The sequence below is a fragment of the Chamaea fasciata genome, unplaced genomic scaffold (genome assembly GCF_029207755.1).
Source record: "Chamaea fasciata isolate MVZ Bird 193981 ecotype frontalis unplaced genomic scaffold, bChaFas1.0.hap1 SCAF_1, whole genome shotgun sequence".
In the NCBI taxonomy this organism is placed as follows: Eukaryota; Metazoa; Chordata; class Aves; order Passeriformes; family Sylviidae; genus Chamaea; species Chamaea fasciata.
In genome coordinates this window covers 16,899,120-16,925,168 of record NW_027094086.1, presented here as the reverse complement: position 1 = coordinate 16,925,168, position 26,049 = coordinate 16,899,120, and the positions used below count along the sequence as shown (strand labels likewise).

General features: G+C 35.7%; 1 long non-coding RNA gene across 2 annotated transcripts; it reads left to right on the top strand.

Moving 5' to 3' along the window:
• Positions 1-612: 612 nt before the first annotated feature.
• Positions 613-3,086, top strand: LOC136285742 (uncharacterized). Of its 2 annotated transcripts, none has more exons than XR_010719525.1 (3): positions 613-829; positions 992-1,125; positions 2,216-3,086. It is a non-coding gene; the product is annotated as an uncharacterized lncRNA (long non-coding RNA). The 2 variants fall into 2 exon arrangements; XR_010719517.1 differs by having other exon boundaries at positions 615-829; positions 1,012-1,125.
• The last annotated feature ends 22,963 nt before the right edge of the window (positions 3,087-26,049 follow it).

Here is a 26,049-nt window from a genome sequence, read left to right as displayed (position 1 = left end):
AGTTACCAGCATCTTCCAGTTTCGTATCATCTGTGAACTTGCTCAGTATCTCTTCCAGTACTGTGTCCAAGTAATTTATGAAAATGTTGAAGAGCACAGGACCAAAGATGGAGTCCTGTGGAACCCCACTAGTAACAGATCACCAGTCTGATATCACCCCTTAAACAAAATGTTAAAAGTTGATACTATATGCTGAATGTTCATCACCTTGGAAGAAAACCTGTTGTTATGATGTTACAATAGACAGTGTAACCTTTCCTTCTAGTTACAAGCTTATATTCAGATATTAGCAAAGAGAGATTCTAGCCCCTACATTTTTTCATCTCAGTCTGGTGTTTTGGTTCCAGTGCTCTCATTCACTCTTCAGATCACACGGAGTCATCTGAACCTTTCTTAGAGTCATCGTGAGCCTTCCCATGGCTGTGCTTGAATTAGCTCAGATTCATTTTTGTACAGAAAACCTCTGCAAACATAATTTATTTCACTTTTTGTGGGAATACATAGTGCTAAAGATAATCCTGTCTCCAATACATTGCAGCTGTGTTAATTGCCAAAGAGTGGGAACAGCCTTGCCCTCACAGCTATGGGTGTGATAAAAGAGTGAGTTAGTTGGTAGTCAGTTAGTTGGAGTCTGCTGGCTGTGCTGTGAGGATGAAGGGGTAGGAAGATGTGTGGGGGACAGATAAGGTGAGCCACTGTATGAGGGACAGAAGGGGTTTGGTGGCTGTGCTAGGGATGGGAAGCAGTGAGCTGGAACTGCAGAAGGAAGAGAGAGAAGAAAAGAGCCAGAGCTGTGGGAAGCTGCCCACATGATCACTACATAGAAAAGGTATGAAAGGCTTCTATGTAACATGGTGCTGATACTTGAAGCCTCCTGAGGTTTTTATTGAAGCAGTCTGAGTGCAGTGGCTGTCTCAACTCTGTCAACTTCTGAGTATACTTCACTATTTATTTCTACTGGATATTTTGCCTGAAATGCTCACACTAAAAGAATCCTCATATCCTGTGAAGCAAGAGAAACCAGATTGTTGCTTTCATGACAAAAAATCCCTCAAGAAGCAAGGAGGCAGAAATTTGTGAGACTGTAAGAAATGGCACAAGCAAAATAAGAATCAACTTGGACAGGTAACATGTTCTTTCTATCCTGGTAAGTAGGAACTTGGACCTGTCAAATGTTAGCTTTGTGGCTGCTGTAATAGAGAATGGATTAGTGTCTCTACAATCAGGTGTATTTACTAATGCAAATAGATGGAAAAAAGAGCTTGGTAAATAGATAGAAAATTAAGAAATTAATCTAGCTTGCCCAAAAATTAAGATTTCTCTGATAAAGGAATTAAAAAAATAAAATATATGGTTGTCCAGATGGATTAAAGTAGTTTTAGAAAAATCTTTTAGCATATTTTAAGCATTATTTATTATATGAATTGTTTATGTTAGTTAAGTAATTAGTTATGTTAGTTAAGTAATTAGAAAGAATTGTAGATTTTACTGTTCTGCTCTAAACTAAATGAAAGAGATTCGAAGCCTGATAGCTAAACTGAAGTCTATTGGGAAATTGGAGGAATGAGTGTAATTGTATGGGGTTTCTTCCTTTTTTTTTAGAAGGTGTGGAGATAGAAAATAATTCAAAATAGTACTAATGTTCTGATTAGGAGTACACCTATCTTACCCATGAAGAAATAACATTTAACGTTCTATTATATACTCTATGAGGGAGAACAAAATAGAAAAAGTAAAGAAGTCCTTTGTCCTAACTTCCTGGATTGTACAGGATTTTTTAAAATTATTGTGACAACTTTTACTGAGAGTCATTCAGCTGAGATGTTGAGTTAATTCCATCAGTTCAGAATCTGATTTTACAGTACTATTTCATCTAGGTGAGCCATTCTAGATGACTATTAGAAAAAATTCTGGAGGGAGACTAAAATTTAAATAGCATATGTGTAAATAAGCAAAAGTGTAGACAGATAATGGTCTAGGATGGGAAAAGTAATATATGTATGTGTTGTGTGTGCACAAATACTGGATGGTCATTTGTACAAAAAGAGACAAATAAAATGCATATCACTTACTTTCTTTAGAAAAAAAGTTAATAATATTTTAGTTGAGTACAAAGAAGAATTAAGTGCATAGGAAAATACCAATCAATCATTGATAGAAATAGGAATTTTTATTTAAAACAGTAAATAAAGAAAACTGTTTCCATCTTTTTCAGACAGCACCTTGACAGCTGTTGAAGAGCACAGATGCCTATAACCTATGAGCCAGAGGTATCACCTCAAGATGACATCAAGCTGAGTCACTTCTCCAATATAGACAGGAGAAGAAAAAAAAAAAAAAGAACAAACAGAACCTTAAAAGAGCTAATGACTAATAATAATATAGTCTTTTACATGTGCTATTCATTGTCAGAATTATATATGTTTCCATCTGATTTTTGAATGGAGAGGGAGAATGTACCTTCCTATGAAGAGGAAATGAAAATTTTGGTTCATCCATCTGCCCGGATTTACTTTCTTTTTAATATTTTTTTTTAAATGCATATACAGTTCTGAAACCAGTTGTTGAGGTTATCTCAAGTGATCTTTTTGCAATTCTTTAAACTACTGGGGATTAGATCTAGCATAGATTGTCTGTATTGATACCTTTTTTAAGCTGTTATTAAAAAACAATTTCAAATATCAATGTTTTATTACCTTGATGGAATTTAAAGAAAATGTCATTACTAAAATACCAAGTTCAATGCTAATATCTGTCAGGAATAATTCATAACTAGAGATTATCTTCATTATAATAAGTATTTTATTTTGGCCCAACTGATGATTGAATATGGTCTTTTTTGGACAGATGGATTTAAACGAACATAAAATAGAGATTGTAGGATCCTTATTTTATTTGTGCTCTTAATCCAGTGAAACAGACGTAAGAAAAAAATGTGAAGACTCTATTTACACCAAAAAAAGAAAAAAATCTTTGGGGATACAAGCTACCATTTTAGAACTAATCATTAGTACTTGCTAGACTCTGAAAAATATAACAAATGTAGAGAACAGCATCAAAATTAAAGTTGATTTTTTCTTTTTGTTTTTCTGGTTTTGTGGGAATATTTTTCAGTGCATATGTTTCACTGTGGTGTATGACATTGTGACTAATTTCATGAGTTTGAAGTGTTTAATTGCATCAGAACCTTGTATTCATTACCCACAGATATGCTATCCACTGTTAATCATTCATGTAATAGCAAACAGGAAGAGGTAAGTCTACCACCCATCCATCTAGGTTTCATTTATTGAAGGTTGAAGTAGATGACCTTTAGAGGGCCCCTCTGATGAAACCATAGTATTGTTGGTTTCATCATCTCTTTTTATGGAAACTCTTTTCAAATAAAGATAGAAATATTTAATTAATGTAGAGATGCTATACGCAGTATATTTTTAAAAAACAATTGAGACTCTGTGGGTGTGTAGATTTTTCCAAAAGGCATTTATTTTTGAAGAGCAGAAAACTTAGTAAATTCACAGAGGAACTTCTAATGAACAGCAACTACTGGGGAGAAGAACACACAAAAATGTGTGTTATGTATGAAAGCTCAGAGTCTAACTTGTCCCCAGAGTAAGGCAATACGTAATGAAAAATTACCATTGGTGACTACATTGAGGAGAACAAAAAGGTTAGCCATCACATATGTTATATTTAATACAGAAATATAGCCTGTCCTTTCCTTCTTCCTTCTTAAATATGATCTGGTTTGCATTAATGAACATGGGATTTAATAAAGATTCACACAGTACTCCATGACATTTAGATATTTGGAGTGAGAATCCGACTTAAAAACTTTCTCCCTTTGAATTTTTGATGTGTAAATATTGGGAAAATGGTCACTTGAAATTACTGCAATAAAGATTTCAAATATACACTGCAAAAACATTTAAAAGATAAATATGGAAGAAAGAAATACACTTTACAGTAACTGCTGTTCATACTAATGAATATTTGTGGGAAACAGTATGGGTTTTTTTTTCAGATAGGCTTTATTCTGATAACAAATATATGGAGAGTGAGAATCAAATATGTGCAACTAATCAACATGGCCAAAACCACAGGTGAAGTTCTTAAAGAGTAGATTCATTCAGTCATCACACTGGTAAAATGGGGACAGATATGCTGCTAAGCTTATTCCCTCTTAGCAAGGGCAAAAAATGCATGTTTATTCCCTACTTCAGCACATCATAGGCATTCCCACACGTGCATTCCTTCACAAGACTGTGCTTTTACAATCTCCAAGCTTTGTATCTCTCTTCTCCCTCCCCCCTGGGAGGCCTAGGCCCGTGAAAAAAATTTTATGGACTTTTATAAAATCCTGTTGTCTTCTGCAGAAATTCCACTCTCCATGGTAGCCAGAAAAACCCAAGGGAACCACAAAATGTGAAAGTTCCCACAGCTAGCGTTCTTGGTGTCTTCCACAAGAAAGGTCATTTTTGAGTAAAAACAAATCTTATTCTTTTGCTTCTCAGAGAATCTTCTGTTTTCAACCCCTTTCTCCCTGCATTGCCCCATGTGATACTGTATCTCACACCATGCTTTAGAAGACAGATTGCAGAGATAATTAATTTCATAGGCAAATTTTGAGAAAGGGAAATTTCAAAGCAGGCTATACAGTAAAAAATTAGTCAGGGACAAATAAATGAAGGTCAGGATACTCAGAAGTGATGAATAAGTGAAGTATGGCACAATCCTTCTTAGAACATTAGCCCCTTGCTAAATTGTCTCTTGAATGATGCATATAGCTTGAGACACTAGAGAATCCTAGTTACTTTGAAATGTTATTAATTATTCTAACCTGTTACTCTAGGATGCTTCTCTAAGAACCAGGGCAGACACATGGGAAATATCGATGCAAAAGATTCACGTAATATGCATGATATGGTCTCAAAGCTGATATATTATGGCAATTTAATGTGATATGCTTGAGGGCTTTTTTTTGAAGGATATGTTACATTTTAGTAAAAAACCCATATAATATAAATTGCTTAATATTTTCAATCCCTACCTGCAGAAAGAAGAATCAAGCAAGTAGTTTACCAAAGTGAATTTTTAATATATTTTTTTTGTTTGCAATTGTGAAACCAGACTCTCTCATTCAGACCAGTTGTCACATTTTTAACTAAAGGCATTTTTTCAAAAAACCAACATTTTCATGAAAAACAGGTCTCTTCAAGTTTCCCTACAATATAAGTTAGGCAAATCATGTAAATATTTATTTTTCATCAGGAACCAAAAAAACCCCCTAAAACCACATAAATTTATACTATGTTTATGTTTGTATCACTGTTGTTTTTACTAATGAATCAGTTTTATTTTACTCTCCATCTACAGGCTTCTTAGTGCACATGTATACCGTTGCCAAATGCTAAGATTATAATTTGCCAAGCCCTCAGAATAAGCAATTTGTGGCCCTTTATAGTAGACAATAGAATAATCATCATAGGTATTTGTGTATTTTATTTGATTTTGGTAGAATTTTTGAAATATCACAATTGCCTCAACATTTACACTTCCAAGGATAGTGCAAAAATTTCAAAGATGTTATGTATTTTAAAGAATTCACAGTTTCAGACAAAGAAACAACAGAAGCAAATACCCCTAGGTAGCATCTGGAATAGTACTTACAAACCTGACTTCATGAAACACGGATACCTTACCTAGTTAGATAAAAACTCCTCTAACTCAGCTAAATCTGTTTCATACATATTGGTGTCTCTATTGGCCAGAGGACACAATCAACTCTGTATTTCTGTCAACTCTTCAGAACAGTTGCTCTTTTCAATATGCTTTTTTACAAGTAAGAGAAAAATACCAGAGCAGTTCTCAAAGGCAGAAAGAATATTAACCTGCTATTTATGAAACTTTGAACCATCATTGACATACTGTCATGGTTTTAACCCCTCCCAGCATCTAATACCATGCAGTTCGTCACTCGCTCCTCCACCAGCTGGACTGGGGACAAAATTGGAAGGATAAAAGCCAGAAAATTCATGAGTTGAGATAAAGAAAACCATTAAGAAAAGCAAAAGCTATGTACACAAGTGAGGCAAGGCAAGGGATTAATTCGCCCGTTCCCATGGGCTGGCAGGTGTTCAACCATCTTCAGGAGAGCAGGGCTCCCTCATGCATTATGGTGACTTGGGAAGACAAATGGCACCACTCCAAATATCCCCCTCTTGCTCCTTCTTTCCCCCACTTTATATCCTGAGCATGATCTCACATGGTCTGAAATACCCTTTGGTCTTTTTGGGTCACCTGTCACAGTTGTGCCCCCTCTCAATTTCTCCTGCACACCCAGTCTTCTGAGAACTCTGGGAGTATAAGAGGCCTTGGCTCTGTGCAAGTCCTGATCAGCAATAAGAAAAGCATCTTTATATTATCACCCTATGTTCAGCACAAATCCATAACACAGCCCCTTACCTGCCACTGTGAAGGAAGTTAACTCTACCCCAGCCAAAACCTGCACATGTAATCAAATAATGAGTATTAGTAATTATTTTATGACTGAAACAATTTCAGAAGGTAACAGAAATAATGAATGTTTCTTTTATTGTGCATAACCTTACATCACAGGAACGTGGTACTCACCAGCACTATGTCAGTATGACAGCAAATAATAAGAATGTGATCATATTTCTTGAAGTGACAGACAGGGTCCACCCATTTCTGCTCCACTGACAGATTCCAGATGAAATTGAATCACATAAAGATGTGAATTCTCAAGATGTTTTATTCTACAAAAACAGTTATTATACACTGGAGTTTAAAACTTAATATTTCTGAAATATAATTCATTCCAAATATTGCAAAATATGGTGAATAAAGACAAGATAAAATTGATGAATGTAAATGAGATATGATAAAATATGAATGCATTTAATACTGTACATCCATCTGCCTTTAGTTTTGTTCCTGTGTCTTATTTTCTTTCTTCAAAAAAAATCTCTCTTTAAAGATTCTAAAGCTCATTAAAAAAAAAACCCAATTGAAAAGGTGCCTCATCCCTGAAGAGGCTCAGAACTAAGTAGTATTTACTTCTGCTCTTTTTGGCAAGAAGATGGCATTATTCTTTTTTTTTGTGTGTGTTTGTTTTTGTTTTACTGCAAACAAGCTGTAAACATTTGTTGTGTAACATGAAATACCTAATTTTACTCATAGCAATAGTAGTACCCTTTTCTGGAATTTCTTACATTCAGTCAGGCAATGAAGATTAAAATACTGAATTATGAACTCATTAAAGCTACAAATTTCCTGGGTAAAATGTTAAGCAAGGTCCTCAGTAGTGCTTAATTAACACAGTCTTAAAAAAAACAGCTTAATAAACAGCATGTGAAAGATACTTTGGAATGAATGAAAGGTGTCAAATCCTCTGTTTAATTTTGGGACCCTCACTACAAGAGAGACACTGACTGGAACATGATCAAAGAAGGGCAACTAAGACAATTAAAGGCCTGGAGCATATGATTTATGGGGAACAGCTGAAAGATCTTGGGTTGTTAGCCTGGAAAAAAGGAGGCTCGGGGGAGCCCACATCATGCCCTGTAAATACCTGAAAGGAGCTTGTAGCCAGGTGGGGGTGACCTCTTTTCCCAGGTTACGAGTAACAGGGCAAGAAGAAATGGCCTCAAGCTGTCCCAGAGATGGTTTAGAGTGCACACCAGGAAAAAATCCTTCACTGAAAAGCTTTTGAGGTATTGGAACAAGATGCCCAGGGAAGTGGTTAAGTCACCATTCCTGCAGGTATGAAAAAGATATGTAAATATGGCACTTAGGGACATGTTTTAGTAGTGACTTGGCAGTGTTGGATTTATGTTGGACTCACTGATTTTTTTAGATCTTTTACCATCTAAATAGTTCTATGATCCCGTGGGGGGGAAAAAAATAAATTCCAAACTGTTTTTTAGACTAATGAGTGCTGGGTCAAATCATTTTTTCAGCAAAAATATCTTCAGATTTCAAGGATACTGACAAATATTTCTTTAAAAGCTGTTATATTGTCAATTTATGATTAGAAATTCCACATTTTCAATAATATTTCCCTTGAAGAAATTATTTTTTTCTTCACAGATTTGAAAAAGCTTGAACTCCTTTCAACTGGTCAAATTAATAATCCAGAAATGCATGTAATATCTGTCTGTATTTTTTTCTCATAAGAATGGAAAAACCGTGCTTACTAGTTTACTAGTAATAACTAGCTTACTAGTTATTATTGAACCAAAGCTATTCCTAAGGCATCTAATAAAATAAAATATAAAAGACAAAGTTTTTTTCTTAAAATGAACCAGAGGTGAATTTTGTGGCAAAAATGTTAATTTTTTATCAAGAAAGTTCAGAAGATCCTTATAACAAATGTGATATGTCACAGTACGTTGTCGTGATTATCATGGCATTATTAAATGCATTTAAACAATATAGTCATTCCACAAGCATTTACTTTATCCAGACTGCTGTGAACAAAATCTGTCAAAAGTAGATATGACACATGTATAACACCTTCAATGGCTGTGACGCAATGGAAGGTTGGGTAAAGCTCTACTGTCCTGAGATTTGTAGCTCAGTTTCGGGACAAGAAATAGTTGTAAGTGAGCTTCTGATAACAGCACAGACCTATGTTCAGTTCAGGTGTTTCTTTAGCTATCCTCACTACGAGTGCTTCCTATGCTGTAGCACCCACTGAGAGGCAAGTACTCAGTTACATTTTAATTTTATATTTGGGTTGCTTTCCTCTCCACCCCCGCCCCCCCCCGCCCCTGCCAGTTTATTTATTCTCCTTCTCACAGTTAATTATTATCGTAAAGTTAAAAAAATTGCATAAACCTGATAGGTACTGCTGATATTTTTATGTGCCATGTCCATGATCACGGATAAATTATGACTCCAAACGGAATCTTTATTTTCTTGTACAAAAGTACATACACAGATTAAGTTTCAAATGATCCACTTTGGGTGGCAAATTACAATATGTTTCAGTCATCCTAAGAGGTTTTTTCGTACCTCTTGGATCATTAATTTGTATGTTTTTAAAGAAAATTTAACTGGATCCTATTAAAAGATTACATTTCACAAACTCACAAATCTCCACATAATTCAGATATGAATTCTTGTGATACTGATATTGCAGAGCAAAAGATTGAGATCATAATCACAATAGCTTATGAATAATGAAATTTTAATGCTACCCCTCATATATATTACCCATGAAAAAGGAATAAGTTTCAACCAAATTTTAAGGTTGCTGATATTTACATATCAGGACAATTATGTATTAGTCTTTTGATAAGCACTGTCTCTGCTATGCTTTTTTCTTCTTGTTGTTGCACTTACCTCAGTCATCAGTTGTGTTACTGAATGTACATGGCCATGTGGATGTTGCACTTAAGGACATGGTTAAGAGGTGAACAGTGGTGGTGCTAAGCTGATGGTTTGACTTGGTGATCTTAGAAGGGTTTTCCAACATTAACGATTCTATACCTCTATGATTCCATAAAACCTAACTTTTGCTTTTCTTTTAATTTGAGTTCTTCACTCTATCACCTTCATATTATGAATGAAAAAATGCTCTCCTTCCTCTCTTCCTCTCTTCCTCTCTTCCTCTTTCTCACATGAGTGAGTAAACAAGAAAGGGTGAATGAATATCCTGCTTTAAGAATGAGGAGATAAAACCCAACTAAAACCAGTTGCTACTAAAACCTTGTTAATTTATCCTGTTCTAATAGTGAGAACTGGTGAATAAGGATGGGTTGTTGTGAATTTTATGTAAAGTTAAATATCAACATTCTCTACAAAAACTTTTCTCATTTTGCTTCATGTTTTTCACTGTTTTAAAAACATAAACAAAATTTCCTGTTTTATAGTCTTATGACAATTAGAAAGTGAATTTTCAATTTTTCCATCCAGAGGCTGTAGGATAAAGCTTTCTAGATTCTCCTAAGATACTGATATTACACTTACTCAAATTTGATTGGATAGAATAAGGTTGTCTATTAAATGTTTTACTTCCCTATTACCACAGTTGCTTCTATTTACATATTAGTCTCTACTATAGTAACAACAGTACTAAATTTAGCAGTTATATCTTCCTATTACAGAAAAAATAAAACCTTGAACATTAAACATGTTATTATTTCTATTGGAGTCATAGTAAAACTGACTTTATTGTGGTTTGGCTTTTTAGTAGGTAAACAACTAAAGGAATTCTGTTAAACCAGAGAGGGCAGCTATGGAAATTTATTTTGTGACTGAGACATCTTAGTAATTATGCAATTTTTTTTTTTTTTTAATGGAATAAGCACACACGAATAAAATTTCATAATGCTTTTTGTCTGGACCTATACCATTAAATAAGAACATATGAAAAAAGCAAAATATTTATGTGCTGCTTGCAAAGCAATCAAAATATTCAAATTTATGATATTTAAAGCAGATGAAACACTAAATAGAAACAATGCCCCCCCTGAAATGCCTGACGGCATCTGCTAACTTAATTGTAAAATTTCATTATACAGGACAAAAGAACTGTACCTAGCCATGATATATTTGAAATGTTGGTTTATTTTTTTCCTTAGGTCCCAGGATAATGATTTTCCAGTTATGGAGAATGCTTCTGTGTAAATAGACTCTTCCTTCAGGAAAATAAGAAATGGCTAATAAACAAGCTTGGCATTTTCAAAGGCAATTAGTACAGCTTGAAATTAGATATGCAAATTAGCAATGCTCCAATAAATTGGTGGTTGGTATGCAGATTTTTCTCTTTCGTTATACAAAAAAAAGCACAGTCCAAACCACAAAAGGAATGAATTTATGCTTCATTTTACTTTAAACCAGTCTAGAGATTTTAATATTCTACTCATGGTAAGTAGCAGAGTTGATTATGGTAATTTGAGGATTTTTTCTTGTTTACAAGGCAATAACCATAGTACAGAGCAATAAATTTTAAGGCCAAAGGTGCTCATTAGTCTCTATACAACTTTTAATGTCCTAAGTATTACTCTCAAATTACAGTCACACTACAATGCTGGTTAATATATATGGGGGTTTTTTCTGTTGTTGTTGTTATAATTGATATTGTTTTTGGTGTTATTAAAATGTATAGCACGTTTTTAGACATGTTAGTAACTTAATGAAGAATAATGACATCTCTGAATAGGAGGGAAAGCTGAGGGACTCTTTCTGTTGCATTATTCTAGAAAAAAATTGGGTTGATCAGGCCTCCAACCAGATTCAGGCATTTGTTCATTGGTCAGAGAAGAGCTTTTAAGTAAGAATATTATTGAAAATTAGGGCTAGACAAAATGTCTTGGAATTGTGCATTTTTCTCCACCTCTGCAACTTAAAATACTATTATAAAAGTCAGGTTATGAACTGAGTTATTAAAAACTGAAAATGTTTATTAAAAAAAAATTGGAAAAGTAAAAAGATCATACAGGGACACAGAAATGCAAATACAGTAAATATTGCATGGGTAACAGCTCTCACTAAAACCAGTGGGGAAAAGCTGCCTGATTAACCCTCTTACTCATAGACAAAAGACAGTACTGGAAATTTTTGAGAACTGCAACTTTTTTCAGCCATAGTGTCATATTTTCTGGCAATGGTACTACAGAATGTCTCTCATAGGTATCCTATGTTAACTGTAGTTTCCCACCCATTACAGAAGCCTGTACATCCCTTCATCCCTTTCAGCTTATTCCATCTCTTTCTTTCCTTGGTTTTTTGCTTGGTTTTGTGTTGTTTTGGTTTTTCTTGAGGTTTTTTTGGGGGTTTTGTTTTTTGGTTTTTTTTTTTTTCTTCTCTTCTGGATTCTTCTACCTTCGCCTTGCTTCTTTTGATGTCATTTGATAGCGTTCAAATTCTGGTTCTCATGTTCATTCAAACTTTGAAAATTTGCAAGTAGACTTGGACTAGCAACTCTGTAGAATGCAAAAAAAATACATTTTGCCTTCTTGTCCAGAAACTCTTTTTAGGTATTCTTACAGAAATTTTTTTTCTGTGTAAAGTCCATTTTTACTAGACCTCATCAAGCACACTGGAGAGTTTGATCATTCTCTAAACACAAGGAAGATTCAATCAGTGTTATGTCTCATAAAACCCTAGAGTATAGTTCTCAGTTGATATTTCTCTCCCATGTCTATTCATTGGTATTTGTCACTCATGTAGATTCTTCAATTATGTTTTGTGCTTAATTAATCACAAAGATCCTGTCATTTATTGTGCACTGTGCACAAAAACTGACCAGCTTAAAAATATCAAATGTAAATGACCCAGAGACCAGTTTGTAGGAGGAAAGGGGGGAAAAAATCAAGTCTCAGAACTTAAGAAAAATTTAAAACAAGTAACGATTCCTTTTAAAACAAATAAAGATTCAAGTGAAATTCTGCCACTGCTAGTATCAGAGGAAAAATCTTGCATATTGACTTGAAAAAATTAACTTGTCACTATTTATATAAACTTCAGGGAGAAGATGACTGTCACTACACAGAGAAGCTTTGCGTGCATAAAACATTAGATTGTCTAAATGCCCTCTAGTCTTCAACCAAAACAAGAATTTACAAACTCAGTAGTTGATACACTGAAGAAAACTAAACTGCTTTTCTATTTTTCCAGAACTTCAGGGGGCTAATATAAAAAATTTCCCTCAACTGTAAGCATGTGTTCTAGCATAAGATATACAAGTACTTAGTGACTTTTCAAGTTAGAAAATTATTTTGTTAGACTGAAGCAAATATTTCTCTTTGTGCAATCAATTCAAAGTCTCTTTCTGGGAAACAAATAAGTTCAACCTCTATCGGCCCATGAGACGTTTCTGTATGATTTTCACTATCTGCAGTCCTCTCTTTCATGTACAATTACCAAGGCCAAGATGTCCAAAACCTCCTGGGCAAGTTGATATTTTAATTATTTTTAATGCTTTTAAATTGGATCTCTAGTAATCAGCTGCTGACGAGGTTTACTTTTTTCAAACAAGTCATTTTTTAAGCCAGTCCTCAGAGATACAGAAGATGATCCTATCTAGTAGCCATTTAGATTCCAAATTTCTGCTTCCACCTTTTATTCAGTAGGTAAAACCTTGTCACTTCATCCTGAGTGCCTTAAGTAGCATTGCTCTCTAAAATCATCTTGAAACTTATTTCATTATGATGAGCACTTAAAAAAAAAAAAAATGCATCCAGCAATATATCTGTAAGAGTGTTGTTTATAAGGATATCTTGGGGACAGTTATTCACAGTAAAGGCAAAGTCAATAAACTTAAAAAGCCCTTTTATACATAAACCATGACGTAAAGTGTACTTTTAAGAAAATAAGAAACCCTGGAGCTTAGGTCACTAGCAGTTGGGGCTTTAAAGAGACGGTATAGTACTGACATGAAAAGGTTCAACCAGTCCTGTTCTGTGTGAGTGTATGTGTTTGCAAATGTGGATTCTGTTTGTGTATGGGATTCACTCTTTATCCTCAAGCTGAACTTCACAGCAAGTCAGTGCTATTCAGAGTCTGAAAAAGCTGGTGTCAGAAGTGAAGGTTGGACAAACAGAGCCCAAGACATGGGCAGGGACTCTGGAGGGTATGGTTGGCAAAGGATTTTCAGGCTTTGAGAGACCAGCAGGTGTGCATCTGTCAAGGGCGAGCTGGGGATGGGGGAGAGATAACGGGGGAACTCTTGACTTGATAAAGTGGAGAAAAGAATGATCTCCCTGAGTTGTTCATGACTGGGAGTGTTGATGGGGTTTAAGTGGGTGCTGGAAAGACCATTGCTCTCTATGTCAATACATACAGATGTATCTCTGTACTGTGTGCGTATGTGTCTACATTTTTGGACATGCTTAATCTCACTGCCAAGGGATCATCTAAAGAGGGACATCAGCAAACAGACTGGGGATAAGTTAATCTGTTACTCTATTCTCATGAGAAATCTCGACACAGTTAACTGCATTTCTAAGTAAAATATATTAATTTAAAATAAATTAAAAACTCCTAATCTAAACCACTACAAAAAAAAACAATATAACAAAAATTAGGAAAGAATCTTTCTACAGATTTATTCTGAGTTCCTATGTGGCTTCAACATTTACATAGGTACTGAGAGAACAGACGAGTTTTTATTTTTGATGGCATTACGAAAAGGAGAAACATTAAAGTCTACACAGAAGCTGTTACACAGGTTTTAAAAGGACTCTGAATCTCCAATTTCCTTGAGAAAGCCTAAATTGTTTTAGGTCAGTGATTAAGAAAGTAACAAGCTAATAGGTGTTTCCTCTGTTACAAAGGAAATGGCCATTCCTGTTCCACATCATTGTGCACCAACAGCTAGTATGCTTCTGTAAGATAATTAACGCTGATACACAAATCACTAGAACTAAGCAGAAAATACAGATTTTTTTTAAAGCTACTTTCCCCAAAAACATCTTCATCACTGATGTGTCATACTCGAATGGCTTCTGGACTACTTCTTGTTATCTTTCTAACTTATTTTCTAGATGGAAAATAAGAAATCTCGAAAAATTCAAGAAGGATGGGAAAAAGTCATGCTCAACTCCCTTTAGTAGCAATAAAAAAGGAAATCTTTCATAAGCTTTCAAAATAAGTGTTAGAAAGGTGTGAAAAAAACATGACTAAGAATCTACAGTATAATCTAAACTAAAAAAAACTCACTGCTTACAAAGCATATACTCACAAAGAAAGCAATATGAGAAAAGAAATCTTTCATTTCCAGAACTTAACCGTATTGAATTTAGCATATCAGTTTAGTCTTCTTTAAGAAGCCAATCCAGCTTCATTGAAACTTCAAAATTAAAGACAATGAAGCATGTTAAGTGAATTCTATCATGCTCAATATACTGAATCCTAGAAAATAATTACTTGTCTTGCTGAGAAGACAGATGCAGGCAATGCAACATTTCAGTGTTAAAAGAGACTATCTTTCACAGACTATATAAAAATATAGATGCCAGTTTCTTGTTCTATAGTAGATAATACCCAGTTTTACATCACAGCTTCTCGTTTCAAATTATAAACTAGAGTCGGTTAAAATAGTATGTATAACATCGTACTGCGTAGGGACTATTCATTGTCCCATGCATTCAGTGGTACTGGGAAAGTAAGTGATATAATGTGCATGCAAACTGACAGCTAGATTCCTATCTAACCTCATTGCAAAACATTTATTGTGTTTGTATGAATGCAAAAAATATCATAGAGTATTACAATAAATAAATATTATAAAAGGTCAGGTTATATCTGACCTTTTAGCAATATAGATTTTTTTTTTGAGTAAATACACTGTTGAGTTAGCCTATTGTTGTGGTTTCTAGCTATATTAGCAAAAGGTATTTATTTTTTATATATTTTTTTATATGCTGTCCAGTTTCAGTCAGCTATTCTAGCCATACTCCACCCCAGCTTCTGGTGCAACTCCCCACTGGTAGAGAAGGGGAAACTGAAAATTCTTGGACTTAATGTGAACACTGCCCAGCAACAACTAAAACATCAGTGTATTATCATCATTCTTTTACTACACCCAAAATACAGCACTGTAGAAAAACCACAACTATTGCTGATAAAACCAGGATATCAACCCACAAGGTTTTTCACTTTCATTCTTCCAATTCTTTCCCCTATCCTATCCAGGGAGAAGTGAATGAGTAGTTGTTTTTATGCTTAGGTACGGACTGGAGTTAATCCACAACACTGCCCTCCAATAGTGGCATATGACTAAAGCTATTAGACTAAATTTATCCCCCACCATATTTAGAATTTTTATGAAGCATTACATTGTCTTCCTTAAGTTAAAAGTGAAAAGTCATCATGAAAAACCACAATTCTTTTTCAAAATATTTATCTCTGCAGTCTTGTCTAAAATGTCACTTGCAGCTAGGAAAGAATTACATTTGTTATGATCAAATTAGTGAGAGATGTCACTGCCTAAATTAAGGTAAAAATTTTAGTGTTCCTTAGTGAAGTTGCATGTGAATAATATTGTTATATGTTCATTCACTTTTGCAGGCTTTTTTCACACTTCAAATTCTAAAAGGCAATCATCATAATTTCCCCGAAACGATATGATTTCAATGCTTCCAGGGTGATCTGCAAAAGGACACTCAAGTGGCACAACTTAGATTGCTAAGGATTAGAAAGGACTTTTTCATATGCTGAAGTCAATAATGTGGATTCTGTTTAAAAGCAAATGTGAGGTAGAGAGATAAAAAGAAACAGAAAAGAGAGGGGTCAAGGAAATGAGAGAGAGAATGAGAGAGAGAGGGACACAAGCAGAAGATAGTCAACATCCATGGATCCAATGACATCCCTTTGTAATTCCATCACCTTGGGCTTCTAGGTGGTGAGGGCCCCAGAATTCTTCTTCTGGGGGTACCACTTTTACACAGTCCAAGTTTCATACAGGCTGTTCCCAGGCTCTACCAGGTACCCATAGAGGCTGTTCCCATAACTTGGGGTGATCTTTCTTTGACTGGTGATACATACATAAGCAGTCACCTCCTTTCTCACAGTTTGCCACAGTGGGAATTTTTGTCTGGATTCATTAACCATGATGTGCTAACCAGATCTGCCTCACCAGGCTTGAAATTAATACCTTCCTTTATTGTAAATTTCTCCTGTCTCTGTTTATCTCAAGCTGTGGTGGTTTATCTTATGGCAATTTCCTTCTGTGGCCTTGACAGTGTTCTGAGAGAGGCAACAGTATTCTTTAGACTTACAGCCTTAAAAAGTTCCAAATATCACATTGTCATTAAAAAAAAAAAAAAGAGTTACCATTGAAAAAAAAAGGAGAGGATGATTGTGAGTCACAGGAAATGAATTAACATCTTGGACAATTAGATAAATTATTAAAATACAATCAGAGCTATGAAATTGGTGGAGGTCCCAAAGTTCTGAATTATAATTTCCTAAGGAGAATATCAATAAACACTCAACTAATCTATATGGTCATTGTATTTAAAATTTAAAAGCTACTCAAGATTTTTCAGACATTTGCTCATTGAGTATGTCTACATGTAGGTAATACCCTGAACACTTTTAAATTAATTTAGCTTAGAATGTAAATTTCAGATTTCAATAGACTAAAAATACAAAATATAAGTGGTTTTTGTATCTGATTTCCTTCATATTAAGTTCAGTCTTGCTTGCTTGGAAGAGATGAAATTATGTTAAAACTAATACATATTTTTCCAGCAATTAATTTTATTTTCATAATTTATTCTGAGCTGAGTCCTGACTACTGACTCCAGGCAAGGAGAAATTAATGTGTACAGTGTGAGAGTGATTATCAAATAAGGATTTATTCAGATACTTGACCACATAGCAGCACTATGAAATACTACAGTCCCATTTATTATCCAAATATCCCAAAACCTGGGAATATCTTAGGTTTGATGGATAGGGCATTTTATATGGATAAAATCCTGCAATAGATTTGCTAATAGAGCAGAGCACTTCTCGGGTTTTTTCTTCACTTGAGATTCAGGTGGTTGAGAGTCTTTTGCCCTCTGAAAGGCCTGAGCCAGAAGCAAGAACAAAACGCAGTCTTCAAGGTCTTGTTTTTCAAGGTTTCTCATGTTGTTTGTTATTTCTTATTTTACAATGTTCTCTGCGCCCAGCCGAGTTCCGTTCAGCAGCTCAGATACAAGAAGACTCCCCCCCATGGGAGGTCGCTACCTTATTATACAGATAACTACATGTCTCTTATTTACAATTATGCTCCAATACCTATCACCTATACTAAAAAGGTCACCTTTACTCTGACTCAATCTCCTTGAACTACTTTGTGTCACTGTCACAGCAGGAGATGGAGGCCAAGGGAGAAGAAGAAGAACTCAGGGCACCACCCTCAATCTTCCATCTTGTTCCTCATTCACCTCCATTCGAAGAACCCCAAAACTACAAAATTTTCCACCCTGTGATAAACTACACTTCTATCGGTCACACCTTTGTGACTTTTAATTCTTCTCTCAGTGTTGGAAGTTTTTTCCCACAGACTTAAGTCAAAAACTGCTTCTTCCTGGACTCTGTGCCAGCGTCTACAACCCACCTGTACAGATCCCAGACCCCCCTGTACAAATTCCAAACCCTCCCGTACAGATTCCAAATCTTCTTGCTCAGGTCCCAGACCTCTCTGCCAAGGTCTGTGGCCTTCCAGGGCACCCAAAGGGAAGCCCTGGACTCCAACAAGCATTTTTCAGCATTTTTTTTTAGAGGACAAAGTGGAAATAGTGAAAATTACAAATTGGAAATATTACTGAGGCACACCTATCCTGCAGAGTCCCTGACCAGAACTTACCTGGTTTGTCAACTGTTGTGAAATATATGTTATTCAAGACTCTTGTGACATCTTGAAGGCACATTTTCAAATCTTCACTTAGTGAAAATATCTGTAAAATTTCAGCTTTCCCAGAGAAGTTGTCTATGAAGAGTGTTGTTACATAGTCACTTTTGCAGGCCTTTTTCATCCTTAAAATGCCAAAAGGAATTCAGTATCGGTTTACTGAAATTAAATGATTTGAATGCTATTCAGGATGATCTGCAAAGGACACTCAAGTAACAAAACTTTGATTGTTAAAGATTATGAAGGATTTTCTCTGATGCAGAAGGTAACAAGACAAAGGTGGCACAGTTCATTCATGTATGTTTAACAGGCTCAAAAATTTTTAAGTTTGCCACTCATGAGTGCAGGAGAAGATAAATTAGATTTATCACCTAAAGGAAACATTGATGTCTCTGATCACTATTCAGATAGGTGGATATTGTGGATGAGAAACTGGGTAAGAACTGGCAACCCAGAAAGCCAATTATATCCTGGGTTGTACCAAAAGCAGCATGGCCAGCAGGTCGATGGGAGTGATGCTCCCACTCACTCCTCTCTCATTAAATCCCTGCAGGGGTACTGGGTCCAGAAAGGAGACTTATGAGAAAGGTCCCTTCCAATCCAAACTGTTGTATGATACCATGATTCTATGATTCTGTGTTCATGAGTGAACTAATTATTATATATGCATTTAAATGATGTGATCATTGATAATGAGAAGAGAAACCTTGGGGATATGATAGCTATTATTGCATTATTCATGTAAATATCAGTTCAGTTTTCAGTGTCAATTAATAGAGCACATAATAGGTCATTTGAAAAGAAAGGGATATAAAATTATTACAAACCCACAATTTCCCTCCCAGTGAATACACTATGCAGCACTCTTGAAAGTAATGGAAAGGCTAACAAAGAATTGACAGCATGGCCTCAGATATTCTGATGTTCATTTTAACCACCTTATTTTCCTATGAAATGTGATAGTTCTTTAGAAACCACCTATAGGTGACAGTGTTTATCAGACATATGAAAATATAGCTCAAGCCTGGGAATCTTTTGCCTTTTAACTGCTCAATTTCTTTTTGTTGAGCATCTTCAACTTAATAACAAACAAGTTATCAAGAGAAAAACAAGATAGGGGAAAATGTAGGCAAGGAGCTCAAGAAGCCAAGGTTCTGGAAAGCAACAGCATAAAATTAAAAGTAAATAAATTACTTCATAAGCTTCAAGGGAGATACTACTTGTTAACTAGATATTCACAGAGACAAAGTTAGACTAAAGCTATGTCTTTTGGGGAACCCTGGATGAATCACTGTTAACTGGAAACTGATAAGACCATTCTAATATGGCCTTCAGGCAAATGCTTTATCTGTCAAGATATTTATGGTCAAACACATCTACAGTCTAGATTTCAGAGTATGATTGCAGGGTACAGACACTGTAGTTTAACAGATATAAGTGTTCCATACTAGATGATGACTGAGAAGTGTTGTTTTGTGTTTATACTTTCCATGTTGTATGGAGAAAAACATACTGAAGAGAAAAATTGGAACACTAAAATTACTGTCAGAAAAAAAAATATGGAGTAATGATTTTTACAGAGGGCTTAGTCTTTGAGTAATAATATAGCTACAGAATAAAAGAGCAACAAACTCCAGAGACACACTGGCATCCACTAATTCATCTTGTAAAAGGGCACTGGGGTTAAACCATCTAGAAGCTGTCTCTTCAATTACTTTAAGAGGCTAAAAGAACGATGATCTTTTTCTAAGGCCTTGTTACACTGGATAGTCCCTGCAGGTAAAAAAAGATAATCAGACTGACAAAATTCAGTGAATGGACAGTTAGTGCTTTTTACTGCACAAGCCAACAGCCTGGAGACAAGGGAGGAATGTCAAGTCCCAGTTTATTATTGCTTCACTGGGCTTGTTAACTGTTGCTTTTTCCAGTTGCATAACATGGATATTTTGGATGTCCCCTGAATCTATTCCTGCATGATCAGCTCCTCTTAAAAGTTTGTTTTAAGCAGTGGAGCAAATTGTGATCACAGTTACCGCAGTGTAAATCAAGAGTAACTCCAGTGCAGGCACTGGAGTGTCATTTTATGAAGCTAAACTCAGTTCAGAAAGAAACTCACTGAATAAATGCTGTGGACTTGCTAAAGAGTCTTTGCTGGCACAGAGGTACATGTCATATTATCCCTTATATAGTTATCCAAGATCTCCGCAGCATGTATGTTGGTTCTTTCTTCTGTAAGCAATAAAATTCTTCTTTCCTGTGCTCCTGACTCATCCAGTCATTCTCCCACTCCCAGAATTTCTACTGTCTGTGTGCCTTTTAAGGAATAAACATGATGAAAAAGGTCTCTAAAAATATCCCCAAGAATTGTAATTCCAGGGTGAGAAATGGGTTGTTAAAGTCTTTTTTATGGGCAAAGAAAAAGATCAATTTTGTACATTTAACAAATATTGATGTTATAACTGAAATCTAGTAATTATTGGCCAGATGATTATTACAGAATAAGAAAAAATCCTAATACACTTAAATTGTTAAATACACATTTCTCAGCTATTGCTACTTCTGGTGTTATGTTTACCCTACCATTGCTCCTATATCCTAAGTTTTTACTGTTGTTGTCGTGAATGATGGAGTATTTTGGGGAATTTCTAATATCTGAGGTACATTGCCAAGGCAGAAAGATATGATATTAATGCTTGTCCTGGTTTAGGGCAAATGTGGGAGAAAACCTCCGAATGGGGTCCCTCTGGAAAAAAAAACAAAACCAAAGGGCCTCTCCCCTAATTGGTCCAGGAAAAAATCTTTGAGAAAAGTGGAAAAAACCTATTTATTTAACAAACAAAGTTCCCACAAGCATAAAAAAAATGAATAATATTAAACAATACCACCTCTCACTGTTCTGATGAAATGGCAAATTCAGAAAGTCATTGTCATGGGGTGTAGCTTGGCTTGCTCACTCTCTTATCAGTCCCTCCTGCCCTGGAAAATGCCATGCCCAGGCCCTGTAGGCTGCAGAAGTGAGATCTGGGTGTCTTTCTGAGTTTTTCAGTCCAGGACAGGTTTAAACAGTTCCAAGAAAAAGGGGAAAAAAATCCAGGGAAATTCTCTGCCTCAGCTAGCAAAAAATTATCTAAAAGCAAAGGAGATATCTGTCCCACTGTCTGTCCGTGCTGCAGACAGCACAGTCCAGGAGCAGAATGTGGAGGAGTGAGAGCAGTTTCTGAAAACAAACTGCACACTTCTTCTTTTCCCCCTTTGCTCTTGGAACCAATCTTAAAGGTACAAAACACAATATCCAACATAAACAGAACAGATGACTGGAGATACAAACATCATGAAGTCACCCTGGGACAATGCTGATAGTTTCTTCTACACAGTTTTTCTCTACACTCCCCAAGGAGTCATTTTCATGTTTGGCAGAATGATCTTTCTTTAGTGGCTTGCATCTCCAGACTACCTCCAAATTGAATATATGTGCTGGTATGTTAGTACATGTTGTCTGTTTTCTTTGTTATCCTCAGAATCAGTTTCTGTAACTGGGCATGGATAAGTTGTTTACAGTGTCTAGTGAAAATCCTTTGTCCCATGCCTATACTCCTCTATGCTGCATCCCATTTCCACTCTTCAAGGACTCTGTTTCCCTGTCAGGCCTGTATTACTCCACTCTACATCACTTCTACAGTGGAATGAATTGCATCAGCAGACAAGAGAAGAGCAGCTGGTGTCATCTGTCTTCATAATGGTGGTACACGACATTCTTACATGTAGAGTCGAGACAAATATATTTGAAGAATGTACTATTTGATGGAGAAGGAGTTGGCTGTATGGATCAAAGTAACAGTCAGTGGCTCAATGCCCGAAAAGAAAAAAAAAATTGGTGCTCCTTAAGTGCCTATACTGGGTACAATACTATTTAATATCTTAGCTCATTCCATAGAGGATGGGATTGAGTGTATCCTCAGCAAGTCTGCAGATGACACCAAGCTGAGTGGTTCAGCCAATATTCTTGAGCAAAGGGATACCATCTAACTGGGCCTGAACAAGCTTGAGGAGTGGGAAATGTGGACCTCATGAAGTTCAACAAGGCCAGGTGCAAAATCCTACACCTGGTTCAGGGAAATCAATCCCCAGTATCAATACAGACTGGGCAGTGAATATGTTAGGAGCAGCCCTGTGAAGGAGAGAACTTTGGGAATACTGGTGGATTCACTCAGAGCAAGCCTGGCCAGTCCTAGTCCTTATTCTTGCAATCTTGGTAGCTAGTTCATAGACTGCTTCTAGCAGTACTACCCTGTATGATTAGACTATAGAGTAACACACTGAACTTGCAGTTACTCCTGTGGCTTTTTTTTTTTTTTTTTTTTTTTGGAATGACATCAGCAGCTGATATGATGTAATTTGATGTATCTCTATGACCTTACAAAGCAAGCTACTCATCTTTTTTTCCACTGTTTGTTTTTTATTAAAGATTACCTTTTTATATTTATTTTTACCTTGGAAGAAGATAGCCTCACTACTTTCCAGACAGAGAAATAGAGAATCCATATTTTATTGTCTACATTCACTCTCATGTAAAGAACACAAAAACATTACACAAAAGAAAGATAAGATTATTGTCCTCATCCCAAAACACAGGAGAAGAACTATAAATAACATATTGAAAGAAGTGAACTTCTAAAATATCTGTAGGAAATGAAAATTCTTTATAAAGGGGTAAGATAAGATATCTGTTTATTTTCTGTACTCTGTTCTTCTAATTGATGCCATTTCTCCTACTGTGCTCTTTGCTGACTGTCTACTACATTATGAGGAAATATCAGGTGACACAAAGTGGGGTTAAAAACACAATGGAAATCAACTAACTCTTTGGCTTCTTAAATTTTTCATAGTATAAATTTCAGAGTCACTCTTTTAGTCCTGAAAAAAGCTTCACCAACTCATGCTATGAAATATAAATATTAATAAGAAATCTCAATCAACATTATTAATATTCTTGATCATATAATTACATATGTGTGCTGATTTATTAAACAACTTTGTGAGTATGATATTAAGTAATAGCAATTAAATCTTCAAGCCTCATGGAGAAAGGAATTATTTATTTACTGGTATTTTCAATAGTTTGATAGTGGATAACTTCCCTTGGATCTTTTGGATATTCAATGCACTTATGATGATTTTAATTTTTTCCAACAGCTTCTATAAACAAAGTCTTACAAATATGGTTTTAAAAGAAAAAAGCAAAAGAAAATTGAGTCGAAATTGTAAAAATATAATTTTGCTAGAAGCCAATGTCCTCATATGACTTTAAAACCATGAGGTAGCTGCCTAAACAATGTAGAGGGAAGAGCTAAACACATCAATATCCTAGCCATATACTCCCGTGTTTGTATTTCAGTCCTTCTCCTAATTGCATACACCTGCACCAAATTTTGAAATAATTGCTCTCTTTTTCTTCAAGGTACTGCAAGATGGATTTTACAGAGCAGTTAGACTCTCAGTAGGTATTTTTCTTGATCCTGCCCCTGCAGGAACTCTGAACCAATTTTAATATCTCCTCATGGATTCTTTGCTTATTGTAATGCCATAAAGCACTCTTCTATCATCTCATTAACATGGAAGCAGTTAAATTTCCATGTCATAATCAAAGACAGAAAGGCAGAGAATATCTAGTGCTTCAGTAGGCTGTCCAGAGAGTCACAGGAGTAGGAGGCAGAGACTTCATCTTACTTCAGGTAGTTTATAGTCTTACATCACTTTACAATGACTTTTGAGTGTTAAAATATATGAGATGACTTTCATGCACAGAAATAGAATTTAAACAAGGAAAAGGGTCTGTGATGTGTTTCAAGCAGTGCTACAGAAGATGGGATTTTTTTTTGCCTAGATTTGAAACCGAATCAATTGTACTCTGTAAGTACACTGCAAAGTTTTAGAGCAGCGACATTCACATTTTTTGCAGCAGCCAATACCAGTACCACCAATATTCTCTGATGGGTTGGGCAGAGAACCACCTCAGTTGCTGATGCAAATACACCCTACTTAATATCAAAGTGTGATGTTGCTTAAAATTGCCAATAAAGAAAATTTTGTGTTCCAACTATGTGTAAATAAATAACACTTTACATGATATTGAATTCTACATGCTTCTTTGGTTCACAGCTGTGATCAATGACTCGATGTCCAAGTGATGGTTGATCGAGAGCAGTGATGGTTGATGTTTCTCAGGGGTTGGCATTGGGGCTGGATCTGCTTCCCACCTTCGTCGGCAATGTGGACAGTGGACTTGAGTGTATCTTCAGCAAATCGGATGATGGCATGAAGACACTGTGGTGCTGTCAACATGTTGAAGTGAAGAGATGTCTTCCAGAGAGACCTGGACAGGCCTGAGAGGTCTGTGTGAAGTTTATGAATCATAGGATGTTAGGTGTTGCTAGGGACACTAAAGATCATCTAATCCCAACCCCTCTGCCATGGGAGGGGATGTCACCCACTAGATCAGGTTGCTCAGATCCTTGTTCAGCCTGACCTTGAACACTGCCAGGGTTGGGATAGCAACTTCTCTCAGCAACCTGTTCTGGTGTCTCATCATTCTCACAGTAAAGAATTTCTTCCTAATATCTGATTTAAACCTACCCTCTTGCAGTTTACAACCATTAATCCTTGCCCTGTCACTACATGCCCTCGTAAAAAGTCCTTCACCAGTTCTCTTATAGGGCTTTATGCAATGATAAGTTCTCCCACTCAAACCTTCTCTTCTCCAAGCTGAATAATCCAAATTTTCCAATTTGTTTTCATAGGAGAGGTGCTCCAGCCCTCTGATGATCTTTATTGTTTTTACCAGGACCTGCTCAAACAGGTCTATGCCTCTTTTATGTTAGTGGCCCCGGAACTGGATGCATTACACCAGGTAAGATTTCACAAGAGCAGTGCAAAGGTGATAAATCACCTCCCTCGACCTGCTAGTCGTGATGTAATAAATATTGGCCAATAAGATATGAGTAAATATTCCAACCTTTCAGGTGGAAATGGCCCTAAACAGGCTTCTCCCACATCCTGAGACATCTGGAACTTCGGGTCCAAAATTAGCATTAGTAAATTTTGCAGGGATTAATTTTTCAGTTTAATATATGAAAAATATTAAATTTACTAAATTAAAAGTTAAAAGCTCTGCTTTCAAAGATCCCTTATTTCCTCAATTAATATTTTCAAATCTTTTCAGATGCCGAAAATGGAAACTTGTGAAATTTTACGTACTGTTCACTACCTATTTTAGGAATTTCACCACTGTGTTCCATCCAAGTCCTGCTGAAGTACTTATACAGAATTTAGGAATGCCTTGTAGTCTACTAAAAAGCCCATGTTCAAGTCAATGTCATGGAAGATCTAAAGCGGCATTTAAAAATGAGACACTATCTCAGTGGTTTCAGCAATGAGGCTAATCATTGGTCTGCTCAATCCTTAAGGTAATTAGAAAGGAAAGAAAATAGAAATGAATAGTCAAGCCAATGTTAATTAGCTCTATCATTAATTATTCTGATGGATTTAAAACAGATATCTGAAACTATTTGATAAATGGTTATTTCCATCTTTGAAGCTGTTTGGTATATAGAGTTGAACTTCTGATGCTGGACAAACATTTAAGCATGAACCACAATAATGTGAATAGAGGAGCA